This window comes from Sinocyclocheilus rhinocerous, unplaced genomic scaffold (genome assembly GCF_001515625.1).
Source record: "Sinocyclocheilus rhinocerous isolate Xijiao unplaced genomic scaffold, SAMN03320098_v1.1 scaffold174, whole genome shotgun sequence".
NCBI lineage: Eukaryota > Metazoa > Chordata > Actinopteri > Cypriniformes > Cyprinidae > Sinocyclocheilus > Sinocyclocheilus rhinocerous.
Window position 1 is genome coordinate 1,352,441 of NW_015646289.1, and position 14,568 is coordinate 1,367,008.

At 37.2% G+C, this 14,568-nt stretch overlaps 1 protein-coding gene across 1 annotated transcript in view; it reads right to left on the minus strand.

Moving 5' to 3' along the window:
• Positions 1 to 14,006, minus strand: part of LOC107707190 (serine protease 23-like) — an 18,344-nt gene extending 4,338 nt beyond the window's left edge. Inside the window, exon 1 of the mRNA XM_016511126.1 lies at positions 13,912 to 14,006. The gene's annotated coding sequence lies outside the window, so the exon portion shown is untranslated. The remainder of the gene's footprint in view (positions 1 to 13,911) is intronic.
• Between the last annotated feature and the right edge of the window lie 562 nt (positions 14,007 to 14,568).

Genomic DNA, 14,568 nt, shown 5'->3' on the forward strand with positions numbered 1-14,568 from the left:
CCCCGGAGCCGTGTGAGGGACGTTTTATTATGGATGTGCGCACTTTATTTCACGTCTTCTGAACTGTTTACAACCAACACCCGCTTACCCCCACTGAAAGGCTTGGAGGGGCCAGGACAATTTGTAATATAACTCCGATTGGATTCGTCTGAAAGAAAAAAGTCACATACACCTAGGATGCTTCCAGGGTGAGTAAAACACAGGCTAATTTTCCTTTTTGGGTGAACTAACGCTTTAAGCTGTCTATCAAACGTAGGCCAGAGTCATGGCAAGCATGTCTTGAGGATACACATTCCTTCTCACTTCAGTTAAAGTACACTACATGTACTATGCCACTCAAAGCAAGTTCAAGCGCATGTACATGTGTTTAGGTAACTCTTTTATCATGTATTGCTTATTGTGACTCCTTAAAGCTACCTATAGGTGTAACTAATCTTACCTGTTATGACCGATTGTTGCAGGGTTGGTCTTATAGCAGGACACATTCCAGAAATACTTGGGTGTGTTGCAGTCGTGATGGCGTCTTGAGCCATAGTGCAAGCTTGAATATAACCTTCTGACCTTGATCTTCCTCAAGCACTCACACCACTTGCCCTAACCTGCACAAAACACTCAGCTCTCGGTCAAAAGATTGCCATTTCTAACATGCATTTCACAAAACAAGGAGCCTTTAAGCCTAAAATACACAGCTTTAAAAGGTCTTCAATAGTATGCATGCGTGTGTAGGCAAAAAGAGAAGAAAAAAGTTTCAATTGCCTTTGTTGCTCAAGTGCATAACAAAAAGCGTATCAAATCATATCACTTTTGCTCAACTAAACAAGCCATACAATCATGTGCCAAAGTATTCTAGCCTGAAGCCTCGGAGTAAAAAAGATAATTGTGGGATAACATTTGAAAAAAGAAAAAGTTACAATGTGAGATATACAGTCAAAATGGCGAGATTCAAAGTCAAATTTCAAGAAGTAAAGGCACAATGCGAGATATAAAGCCACAATTGGGAGATTTTTATCTTGAGGCTTTCAGTTCATGTTAGTGTATTACTATATCTGCTTCATTTACAATACAAGAGAATTTTTCCACAATACCCCAGGGCTGTTCACTCAACCTGCGGTTTTGCACCAGGATAAGGAATGTTTGAAGTCTTGTAGGGGTTCTGGAAGTCTGTAAATGTCTAATACCATAGCAAAACACTGTTCAGTGATGGTATCATGTACTACATTGAGTGTCACGGTGGGTGAGCGAGATTCTGTTGACGTGTGCTGGCACTGACACGCGGTTCACATTGTCTGTTTCCTGCTCCTTTTCTCCAGGTTTTCTTTCAGACACTTCCAGACATATATCTTATTTAACATCACAAGCCACCAGAGACTGAAGTGGATATCATTCTAGCGGACAAGCCACTGATATTTGCTATGCTCTTTCATGGTTAGCGATAAGGGGTTAGGACATTGGAAATGCAGCCTAAAGCTCATTCACTCGACAGGAATCTGCTACTTTGGACAATCCCAAGATCTCTTTACAGTGGGACTCTTGTTCTTGACCTGTCCTGGCTTCATGCCTTGTGGAGGGAGGTGGGGCCATGAGGAGGGGCCTTTAAAAGTGTGTCCATTCCTCCAAAGCTGATCTTTTATCACCTCCAGCTCCAGCTCAAGTCCTGTGCCTCTGTGGCCTTTTCTCTATTCAGCAGGCCGTCTATTTTCAGAACAACTGATTCTTGTCTTCTCTTCTTTAGAGTTTTTTTTTTTAGACAAACAGAAAAGCCTTTTCTACAGCAGCACTGGATAATTTGCAGGAGAGACTTTGATGCTCCAAGTTACTGGAAAAGGGGAAATTCTTCCACTGAAGGATGCAAAACAAGTCAATGAAGAGGACATTGGGTTTCCTTTACAGACATATACAGAACTGTTATGATATAATGCTTCAGTTCAAAGCCACCGAAGTGCATATTTTAAATCAGGATATTGTAGCATTTTTGAGTTGGTGCCGGTGTGGACTGACATACCTTAAAACTTCTGTTAAAACGCTCAAGTCACCAAGCACAAATTAAAGTGAAGCTGACTAAAAACAACACTTTTCTAGCTACATACATTGGTTGGGAACCAAGAACCAGTTATATTAAAAAATACAGTAACTGAATGATATGCATGACAGTTTGGTTCCAGCAGATCCAAGGCTGCATCAAAATAGTCCAAAAGTGTCTCCTGTATTACTGATCAGAATGATATGCACAACACGACCTGTGAAGTCTGATTTTCAAGCAAATGACTCTTAATTCTTTTAAAGAAATCAAAACATACAGCATGTGACCACTAGGGGTGTGCGATAATAACAAAATGATATCTCGACATTTTCTGGAATTTTGTCAATAATTAGACGATATTTTGCTGAGCATGTTATTTTGACAGGTTTAGGACTGCCGTGGACAGCTGACTTCCAAAGCTTTTAATATTCGTCATATTCTGTGAGGTGGTTAGATTGCAGGAGTAACAGAAATTAACTTTTCCACCAAGTTTAAATAGATTTTTTACCTTTTATTGTTTTTTTTACCTTTACAAGGCCATTTTTCTAACCTAATTAAATGTATGCATCATCTTTTGTGTCAAATTCTTAAATTTAATCAATAAATTCAAATAGTAAGACACTATAGGGCTGTAACCAATCAATGGCACAGAATCTGCATCTGAAGTGGTATTTAGATGCATTTACACAGACTGTTTAATGCAGTACATGAATGCATTTAATCTGCAGTTACACATACATAATGTTTCGATGATTAAAAAAAACAATGAATACTGATATTTGAAATGATTTGTGGGGAAAATGGAAAATATACTTTAGTAGGTAGCGGCAAATCTTGTGTCTAAAATATGTCACTTAATATTAACTTTTTGTTTATTGAACTGTTCATCAAATCAATATCACATTTGCAATCATGCTGATATTTGGAGAAAAACATCACTCTTCATGTAATATTAACTATATCAGATGATATAAATATGAAGTACATATGAAAGCTGTGGGGATTTTTGCCCCCTTATCTAAAGAACTCTAAATGTGTTTGTGCAGTAGTCTAACCTACATCATGTAGTGTATGCATGCACTCTCTGATCTGGGTGTACTTTTGTTTGGTTTTTGCACTCAATAATGTCAAATCGCACAACAACAACTATGATATTATCATAGACGATATATATCGCACACACCTGAAGCTGATTTCTGAGCAAATGATGCTTATTAATGGTTCTTTTTAGACAAAAACATACAGGGCTTTCAGGGAATTTAGAAAAACTTTTATGAGCTGCTTTTACTAGTCAATAAAACACTCCATGACCAGCAAAGTCTGGTTTCTGAGTAAAATACACTTTTTAGCGAATCACAAACACTCGTCAATTAATTGGAGTCGATTCTCAATTTGAACAATAATGTCCGACTCCACGAACCAAGAACTAATGTATGATTCATGGCCAATGAGACCCAATTAGTGTAATTATTGACACGCTGTTAATACACCAATGTGTATTTAAAGATAAAGACAAAAATAAAGGAATTAATGAAAATATAACACCTATTTTTGTTCTTTTCTTTTCCTGAAATTTACTGCTGAAAAAAATCCCAAAACTGTTAAGCAATCGCAGTTGGAACCAGAATCATTCAGTTCTTTATGATTCCCATCTCAATTATAAGAGATTCACAGATAATGTGTATGGGGGACAGACGATAGCAGACTTTTTGTCTTGAACTGTAAGCTGAGAAGCCACAATAGTTTGAAGAGTATTCAATAACAGTCCTTTTTAAGGGGCCATGCTTTCTTCACTGCACAGGAATAAAGACCAAGACCTATTCAGTGGCACTCCTATTAAATGCACTGTGAATGTATGTATATGAACTCTGTCTTACATACATAGGTGTCTTTTAGACTAGTGCACAGCTTCCAATCTTTTATAGGGTGTAGAACAGAAGTCCCATTTTCTCCTAACCCTTAATTCCCATTAAACTGAGGCTCAGTGTACAGTAGCCATCCAAGCAATTAAGTATTGTTAACAAGATCAGAGACTCCCTCTGTTCTCTTTAATCCATTAATTGACTTTTGGTTCGACCCAGTGATTTGGACTCACAACAGCGGAAAAAGCTTTTCATAACAATAGTCATTGTACTTGACTCACTTCCACAGCATACTGCCAATCAGACCCCAATATGGGGAAAGATGACACATAATGTGTGCATGGACTATTTCTTCAGCAAGACCTTATTTTAAAATTAATAAAAAAAATATTTAAATATTTTTTACATCAAGCAACAAAGTTTCTCACTTACAATGAGATGATAAAACTACATGCATGATAATTATAAAATGGCAAAAATTCTAAAAAAAATACACTAAAAATGGGTGTTGGAAAATTGCTTAAAAATTGATAATACATTTTACAAATAATGATAAAGAAACTGAAAGTAATTAAACAAGAAAACATACTCTGATCATCTTTATTTACAACTTAATTTTTTTTACAGTAGAAATAAGAAGCTACGAGATTATTTTTTTGTGCACAAAGAAAACAAAAATAACTACTTTATTCAACAACTCTTCTCCTCCTCATCCAGTCTCCTGCAACGCGCCGCCATTGTGGACAGAGTATCTTCAGAGTACCAGAGTATTCTCGTAGCTTCGTAAAATTACGGTTGAACCCCTGATCTCACATGGACTATTTTCCCGATGTCCTTGCTACGTTTCTGGACCTGGGAACATTACAGTTGTGTTGCTGTCTATGAAGGGTCAGAGAGCTCTCGGATTGCATCAAAAATATCTTAATTTGTGTTCCGAAGATGAACCAAGCTCTTACGGGTTTGGAACGACATGATGGGGAGTAATTAATGACAGAATTTTCATTTTTGGGTGAACTATCCCTTTAAGCTATATTGCAATTCTTGTCTTTCAGTCCCCAAATTTAATACCTCTTGAAACCATAATTAAAACATTGTTGTTCCATTTAAGACTTTTTATGGCCTTAAAATTGATACAACTAAATGTAAGACTTTTTAAGGACCCGCGGAAACCCTGTTTTTTGCTCTTCCATCATGTCTTTTTTAATTGGACCTCATCAATGTGTCAAACACCAGATGAGGTCCTCGACTGTCCTTTGTGTCTTACTGTTCCGTTCCCCTTCAATGGGTCTGACTTCTCCTCTCCCACAACACAGCTGTCCACCTTGACTCTGACCACTACTGTGCTACACAGTGTCTTCTTTCGTCTTCTCTAACCTCTTCTGACAAACTCTATCTCTCGCTCTCTCATTCTGTACTCCCCCTCCTCATCTCGCAGGCTTGTTCTCCCCAGGAGCTCCAGAGGGGTATAAATGCAGCTCTGCTTCCCCACAGTATGAGCTCATTCCCAACTTGGCAGCTTGGAGGAGTGAGCGGAAAACTGACACGAAAACACATCATTTGCAGAAACAAGTCGAGGAATGCAGAACAAAATATTCTTATCGCAATAACATTTATAAGGAGCATGTAACTGGCTCCAAGCACCGGGTTGCTCCGTTTTGCCGAAATAAAACATTATTAATAAGGACTTTTCCTAATCCTTAAACAACTTTGTAATGATAAGCCGCTATCATGTTTAAGAGCTCAGTCATACCAATAACTGGAATTAATTTTTGGTCATTAGAAAAGTAATTTAAGATAATTACTATTATAGGCCGTGTGCTAAAATGAGATCCAGAGTACTAACTAAATGTAGAAAACTGAGAATGACGTTTCATAATTTGATTAATTTGTCCATTTAGGAACAAAAACAAGGAAAGAGAAACACTGTGACATCCACTGTGCTGACATGGTGGAAATGAAGTCATTATTACCATACTGGAAAATGATTGTTCTCATGGTGAGATATGAAGCCAAGAATAAGAGATATGTTGCTGAACCAACCTGCTGTCTGCAGCAGAAATGTCTTACTTCTTGAAGTCTTACATAAATGTTTCTTTTTCCCATTACAGTAGCTGTGGAACGAAAAAGCACATTTCACCCACCACTTAAAGCAATAGTTCACTCGAAAATGAACATTTTGTCATCATTTACTCTCCTCTATGTCATTCCATCCTGTATTAAGAAATGTACAATCTGCTCTTTTCCACAAAAAACTAAAATGGGTGGCCATTTATAAGCTTCAAAAATGATTAAAAAAGCACCTTTAAAGTATTATAATAGTGGTTCAGATGACTTGTACACTATATTCCAAGTCAAAGCATACTTTGAAAAATATCTCATTGGTTTGGCCACTCATTTCTGTCTTTTTTTGGACCCCATTGACTTTCATTATATTGATAAAAGTTAGGCAGACTGTACAATCTGCACTTTTCCATCAAAACCAAAGTGGACGGCCATTTATAAGCTTCAAAAATGATTTTTAAAAAGCACCGTTAAAATATTATAAAAGTGGTTCATATGACTTGTACACTTTAATTCAAGTCAAAACACACTTTGAAAAATGTCTCATTGTTTTGGCCACTCATTTCTCTCTCTCTCTTTTTTATGCATACAGGTTTGAAATGATATACGGGTAAGTAAACGATCATTTCTGATTTTCATGTTCATTCACTGACAAGCTGTCCATCCACTAAACATCTCAAATGTAATTTCCAGTAAAGTATAGACAACTGTTTTGTACACTATCATGCATACCTGAAAACAAACAGACACGTGATTATTGATGATGGTATAAAAGCGATTTCATGCTAAACATTAAGCTTGATCCACGTCTGAGGGGAGTTGAGTAAATGATTTAGTCATTCCCAGCAGTGTTCTGAGTGTGAATAGTCATCATGTCAGGACTGGCAGACAGAGACAGCTGAAGAGAGTCTGAAGTGACTGCCTTGCAGATGTTACCACAGACAGACACACTCAAACACTCATCTGGACGCCTGACCTCGTGAAAGGACTCCCATAGTAATGGCCACTTTATAGTGCTCCACGTCAGCCCTGCACGATTGCGTGCTGTTTTTCAAGTCATTCCGAACAAGAACATTTATATATGCCATAAATATTGCACTGAAACACTGAGAGGTTTTATATCAGCACAGTGAGCTGATTGGAGAATGGGCTTCCCAAACAGCTGAGCAAATAGAAAATTCTACCATAATCATGGCAGATTAATGCACATATTTGGGATAATAGTCCACCACTTTGGAGCTTTGGGTTCATTTATGGTTCAGACCATGAGAAGGAGAGGAAGGTAGGATTATGGGAGAAAGGAAAATAAAGAATATAAATGAATCTCAGTCTGTCGTTCTCTAAGCCAGTTTCAGTTCACTCAGACGCCCAGAGCAACATCTAAAGAAGACATAATTCAGTCGCACAGAACTGAACTAAAAGAAATGTATGAAATGACACTCCCACGTGGAATAAAATGCCTGCATTAAATATCATCTTCATGTGTTAAACATTAAACCAAATGAAAAGTCTTTAGTAAACTTCTCACATACAGAGTCTTCTGCTTTCCTGACCACATACCTTGAACTGATAACACACTGAAAAGCAATCAGTTGGCCTTACTGCTATAACACTGAGCTATTGTGGCCATGTGGGGGAAGAGAGCAGAAATCAAGCTGTCTAAACCCGTGTTCAGTTATGACAGACAAATGACCGCAGAAAAAACACAAGTTAAAAAACAGAAAAATCAGCTCAGAGGCTCTCTATAAACAATCCCAAATATTTACGGTGAAGCGCTTAGCACTGCTTCTTTGGCTCTCACATGTGTATTTGCTCTGTAAGCACAGGTGATTATCAAACACTGGCTGCCAGGATCACTGATGTTTTATAAGAAGAGTTCACCCAAAAATAAATATTTGGTCATTATTTACTTTTCTGAACTTTTGTGCTGTTTTTATTCATTGTAATTATTTTTATTTACTTTTTTTAAGATTGAGAAAGAAATATTTAAATAATAAATTTAAAATTATTTAAATAAAGTCTGTTCCTTGCATCATGCGGCTTCAGAAATCATACAGCACAAGTTGTATGGATTTGGTGATTTTAAATTTTTTTTGGCATGTTGGTTACTATGAATTACTTTTAAAAAATTTACTTAAAAATTTTTTTTTTTTTTTTTTTTAAGTAATTCATAGTAACCAACATGCCAAAAAAAAAAATTCTTTTTTTATTCCACATTATAACAGCATATGGAAGCTAGTTTCTGCCACATAAACTTTTAAAAAGCAATTGTTTTTCTTTTTATCTCAGATAAAATATTTTTTTTATATCTTCTTAGAATTGCAAGCTTATATCTTATTGTTGCAAGTTATAAACTCACAATTGACAATTCAGACCTTTTTTTAAGAATTCTGAGTTTACATCTCACAATTTTTACCTTTTTCTTGAAATTCTGCAGTTAACATCTCATAATTCTTACTTGTTTTTCTGAATTCTGAGTTTACATCTCAATTCTTTTTCCGCCACTAAAAACAGTAATTGCAAATTTACATCTCACAATCCTATCTCGCATTTACGATTTTATACCATGAAATGTGAGTTATAAATTCCCAATTGCAAGATATAAACTCAAAATTAAATGTGTGTATCGCACAATTGCAATTTTCTCAGAATTGTGAGAAAAAAGCCAGAATTGCAACATACTGTATAAAAAGTCACCGTTACCTTTTTTATCCCATGATAGAAACAAGCTTCCATATTATACAGATTAGAACAACATGAAGGTCAGCAAATAATGACCAAAGTTTCATTTTTGGGTGAACTATCCCTTTAAGTATATGCTGAATTCTCTTTCCCTTTAAGGAGAGAACTAAGCTGAATAGCAAACAGGGTTGTGTTGGGATTTGATAAGAATGACAATAGTAATTTACACGCCAACCATGACAACTGGGAGTGACCGGAGGACAAACTGAAAGCCTCTCGAGGCAGCATACTCATGTGGATCCGTCTCTGCAACTGGATTGTTCTAGAATGACTAACACCACATCCTAGTGCATAAAAGAAAACTGCAATATAAACCGCTGCTCATGATTACAGCGGCCTGCCTGAAATATAAAACAGAGTGTGTGGCCACAATTTCAATTTTCAAAAATATTCCTTTATAAACCACAGATTTACTTTCTAAGCTGTCAGAACAAATATATATCTATATACACAGCATAAGCAAGACGACAAAGTAACAAACAGAACAAAGACCTTTTCATCTCTTTCAAATGCGATTTCTAATCCAACGCAGAGACACGTTTGAGCCTCTCAGTGCATTGCAGTTGTCTGCACGACCGCAGTTTTCCTTCACCACAGCTCAAACTAATTACCAGACGTACTTCACAAGCCAAACAAACTGCAGCCTGCGTTTTGTCTCTGATACTGCGTAATGAGACATTTCCCCTTTGACACTTTACAAGAAAACAAACAAAACTGCTTACCCTTGTACTTTCCCTATAGCTCGAATAGGTGTTGTAGAGCACCATCCTTATTTTTTATAACATACATCATTATAGAAATTTAAAACATTCATTCAAAAGGATGCAAAAATATTCAGCTCTGCTACAATGTTTTCTTCTAGCCTGAAGCATTTGGAGCACCAATGCCTGCCAAAATTGTGAAACAGGAAAAAAAGAGACAATTGTGGAGAATGGATAGGACAGTTTTACACTTTTTTTAGAGAGAAAAAAAAACAAAAACAGTGAGTCGAATGAAGGGAAGAAAATGTGGCTTCTTTTCCTGCTGCATTCTTTCCTTCATCAGGAATTCACTGAGGTTTTGGCAGGCAGCTTTTATTACTGGAGTCTATCTCCTTTACTTGAAGAAGGACAGACTGTATGAAGAGTGCTGGGATAACTGTGCAGGAGACTGAGCTGTAAATCAACATACAACCTTTCTACTCCATCTATTCATAAAAAACAGCCATAAGACTGGGTCAAAGCCACCTCACACTACTGGTGATCAAAAACAGCTCATAAATAATATTCTCGGATTACACACTGCCTCTTCCAGATTTTGTTTTAATCTGCTTTACTAATCTCGCTTTTGGTATTTCGATATATTTCGAAGAGCCGTGTAGCGAATCAGCTCATGGGGAAATATGAATAATTAATCATAACTAGTTATAATTAATTATAAATATTTAGATCCGCTGTAGATATTTACTTGACCTCTCAGGGTCAACTGTCTGTCAATTCTAACTGCCCTGACATGGTTTTTTATCAACTTCTTTTCCAGTCCTGTACAGCGAGCATCTCTCCTCTGGGGCATTATCACCAGCAAGACCAGGCTCATCACAACAGCACTGTTAATGCATGTCAGTGTAGCAGAAGATTCATGCACGATCTCAAACATTTAGTGTCTGGCCAAAGAAAACATCGGGGGAAAACATCATCCCTGTCCATGACAGCAGGAATTTATCTGAGAGAAGCTTATAAAAACAGAGCGACGGCGCTATAAAAGAATGGATTGTGACAGCGAGTTTGTACCAGCAACAAAACCAACATCCCATCCTCACATTAATCTGCTCAGAGCACCCGCATTTGACACCAGCTCTGTGCTCTATTCAGGACATAAAGTACAGAGAGAATGGGCCTGTTACAAGACAGTTACACTTGCATACAGAGACTATGGGAATAAAGCTCTCTAGGGCCTTCCCATAGTTCACAGCTGAAGTGAGTAAGCTCTTTTCTACACTGCAAAAATGTTTTGTCATGTGGACTAAAATGTGCTTTGAGCGGTAAATCATTTGGCTTTTTCTAATAAGAATATTTTATATCACCAAGTAGGTGTCATTTGTAATAGATTTGCTGAAAATGTACTCACCCTCAGGTCATCCAAGATGTATGAGTTTGTTTCTTATTTCGAATAGATTTGGAGAAATTTTGCATTGCATCACTTGCTCACCAATGGATCCTCTGCAGTGAATGGGTGCCGTCAGAATGAGAGTCCAAACAGCTGATAAAAACATCACAATAATACACAAGTAATCCGCACGACTCTATTCCATCAATTAATGTCTTGTGAAGTGAAAAGCTGTGAAAATCCATCAAGACGTTTTTAACTTCAAACGAGTCCCCTATCCGTAATATTTCTTTCTCCAATAAAAAGGTTGTTTAGTCTGAAACAGGAGACAAATCACAGATCAAGAGCTGTTTACAAGCCAAAACAGTCAAAACAATTCTAAACAAATATGTCTGTGGATTTGATGTGAGAGGACAACATAGGAGGGACTTTTTTTCACTAGAGGAAGATGCAATGCTAAATTTACCCAAATCTTTTCAGGTGAAGAAACAAACTCATCTACATCTGGGATGGCCTGAGGATGAGTACATTTTCATCAAATATTCATTTTTGAATGAACTATTCTTTAAGTTTAGGTTTCATTCCAGGTTCAAATAGCTATAGCTCATCTGCACATGAAAATTCAGTCATTATTTACTCACCCTCATGTCTGTCTGACCTGTTTTCTGTTGTTGTTGTTTTTTATGAAACACTAGGATAATTTGCAAAATCTAGCTCTTACAATGGCATAGAGACCACATCAGTCAGATCACAAAAAAAAAAAATCACAAAAGCAAATAAAAAATGTTATTTGTTCTTTCGTGACATCAAACTTGATGCTTGCGTGTCATATTTCACTTCAGAGCTTCACAGATGGGAAGATTTTCAGCAAATAATGGAAACTGGCTGTTTGCTCTCAAACTTATTCTTCACAGCGATATATTTTAATTCTACAGCTCTGGTGTGTGAAACTTTGATCTGAAATCAGTCCCATGATTTAGTGTTTTAACAGCAATCTGGCCCTGTGGTGCATGAGGTGTTGGATTTTTAAACGCCCCATATGTCATTAACAGCAGACTCACAGCAGCACAAATGGGCCACACATAAGAAATCCAGTTACTGTTGTGCAATGTTAAAGTTATATGATGCAAAGACGTGCAATAAATGTCCTGCACTGACTTTCTGTTATCCTCTTGTGTATCAAACTCCAGCTCAAGAGCAGGCGCAGCTGTAAACAGCGCTCAGACTCTAAGATCAGTCCTGCTGCTTTTTAATTAATAGCATGAGGACTCAGAGACTGAGATGAGATGATGCAGAGACTGGGCTGCAGCTGCGTGTCCTCTTGTTCAACCTCTATCTTTTGTCCGATTGAGCACAAAATTCAGTATCCCAGGAGAGAGCCTAGTCTCCCTAATATTCTGCCAAGCACAGGCTAATACATCCTCCTTCCCCGGCACATCCCCAACATCGAATTCCCAGAGCCAAAAGTTTGCATGCTGGAGACTAGGAGCGCCGACATCTTTAAAGACAAAATCCAGCTCATCCTTCTACACATATATGAGAAATTATGAAGATATATGCATCATCTCCAGGAGTTTAGATATTATATTGCTGCCAGTGCAGTGTCTGTATTTACGATGAAGATCCGGAGTCACGGAGCCAGTCCAGTTCTGAAACCGTTAACTGTCAGTGAGGACCAAATGTGAAGCAGCTGTTATTACGCAATACTTCCTAAATGACCCACAACAATCGCCTCAGGGGGACTGGCACAACCTGGGCAGATTGTAAACCACTGACCTTACAGGTACAATCCCATTTTAAGACTTCCTAAGCCAATCTGCAGTGAAGGTGTCGCAGATTTTTCCAGGGTGTTGAGTGAAGAGGACGCTGAAAGCTGTCAAACTCAACTTCTTCCTCCACTGCTGAGGAATAGAAGAAGTTTTTTGTCAGAATAAAGAAAAATTCCAGGTTCAGTGACAGCATTTGTGATATGATGCTGTTAATTAAAAAAAGATTTGTAATTTGTAAAAAAAAAAAAAATCCACTTGCTCATAATTGCCCATATTCTTGTGTAAATACGATTTGAGTGAAAAAAAACCTTTCTAACTTTTTCTGTGCAAAGTTTCAAGTTGATCAACCAGCTACAATGCACTGCAAACCATAAAACCCTAAAACAAATGTGAAAAATTATGATTTAAACAGCTTTCAAATTTAGATAAAACACAGGTTTTAATATAAGAACGAATGTGTCTTTATAAAATTGTAAGCATGTTTGTAAATGATCAAAAAATGGTCATTTACTTCCATTGTAAGTTTCTCACCATAACCTAATTTTTTTTTTTAATTAAAGAAGAGATAAGTCTTTTTATGGTAATCAACATTATGCTACAAATCCTGACAAATAAGTTGTGTTGAACCAGTTCAACTTGTATTCAAGCCGAAATAAAATATTTAATCCTAGTTTTAAATAATCAAAACAAGCTGATATGAATCTACTGTAGTCAAAGCTGACAATATAATAAGCCTGGCAAAAAACTGACCGCACAGCAAGATTTTATACAACAGAATAAACTTCAAAAAGTGTAAAACTTGCAGAGTGGAGCCTGAAGCAAAGTTTGGGAGACCCGGCAGCGGATTTGATTTATTGCAGGGCGTCTCTGCTCTTTATGTGTCTATAATACAAGGGCTTCCTCTGTGGTTTTTAACAGGCAATTGTAATGGAAGCCAACAGAACACCTGTCTGGGGTTGCACACATCACTTTTAAGGTGTGTGCATTGCACACAAAGGGATAAAGTGAAGGTTGAATTCTATATCCTTGACCTTCACTTCACTTTAGGCTAGCAATTCCTCTAAAAAGCTTGCATGAAACATTAGATTGAACCATGCACTTTCCTCATCTTGGACGCTGATGAACATGAACTTCTGACATGCTCCTTTAATGGAGTCATGAATGTTCTGCCAGTAAATGATAAAGTGAGCTCAATTTTCCACATCAGTCAGTAGGCTGGTCTGGACAAGTTTCACAGCACCCAACAGAAACCCCAGATGTAGAATACGCGGTCTCTGTGTGCACACTCAATATAAACACGATTAAGAGTGTTGACATTCAGACCAATGAGTGTGATGTTACTTTTATAGGAACGTTCAACAAACAAACTTACATTTTAGACACAATATTGATAGTATCTTCCTGCTATTTTGCTCAGCCAACGCCGTTCCAAATAAAGTCAACACAGAATCGACCTACGCGACAACAAACAGCACTCGCTAGTGACGTTTCGTTCCTAAATGACTCAAACGAAGCATATGATTCAATGATTCACTTGTCACCGCGTACTTGTGTAACAATGTAACCTGCAGAAAATCCCCACCACTAATAATGAACAGACCAGACGAACAGACGGCTTAAATCTGCGAGTGATACAAACACACACAGTGAAAAGTCAGAAACATGGTCAGAACGCTTGGAACGCCGCGCGGCCAATCAAATTCGAGGCCTGTAACTAACATTTTAATTATGAATCTTGTATATTAGTGCAATTTCATCTCTTGTAATTTTTAGTTAGCATACACACTTCTGAGTATGACTGGTTATGACCATGAAGATCATGAAGGTATATTGGGATAATTTACTTTCCAGTGAGAAAGTAAATTACATTAAATGTTTATAAACTGTAATGGGCTATTATGAAACTAATGGCGGGAAAAATGCAGATTACATACAAAGGGAACGAACAAAAATGAATTAAAAAACATTAACCACAAGTATTAAAGTGCAGGAAGGGTACAAAGTCTGAACATTACAAAGCTATTTTGTA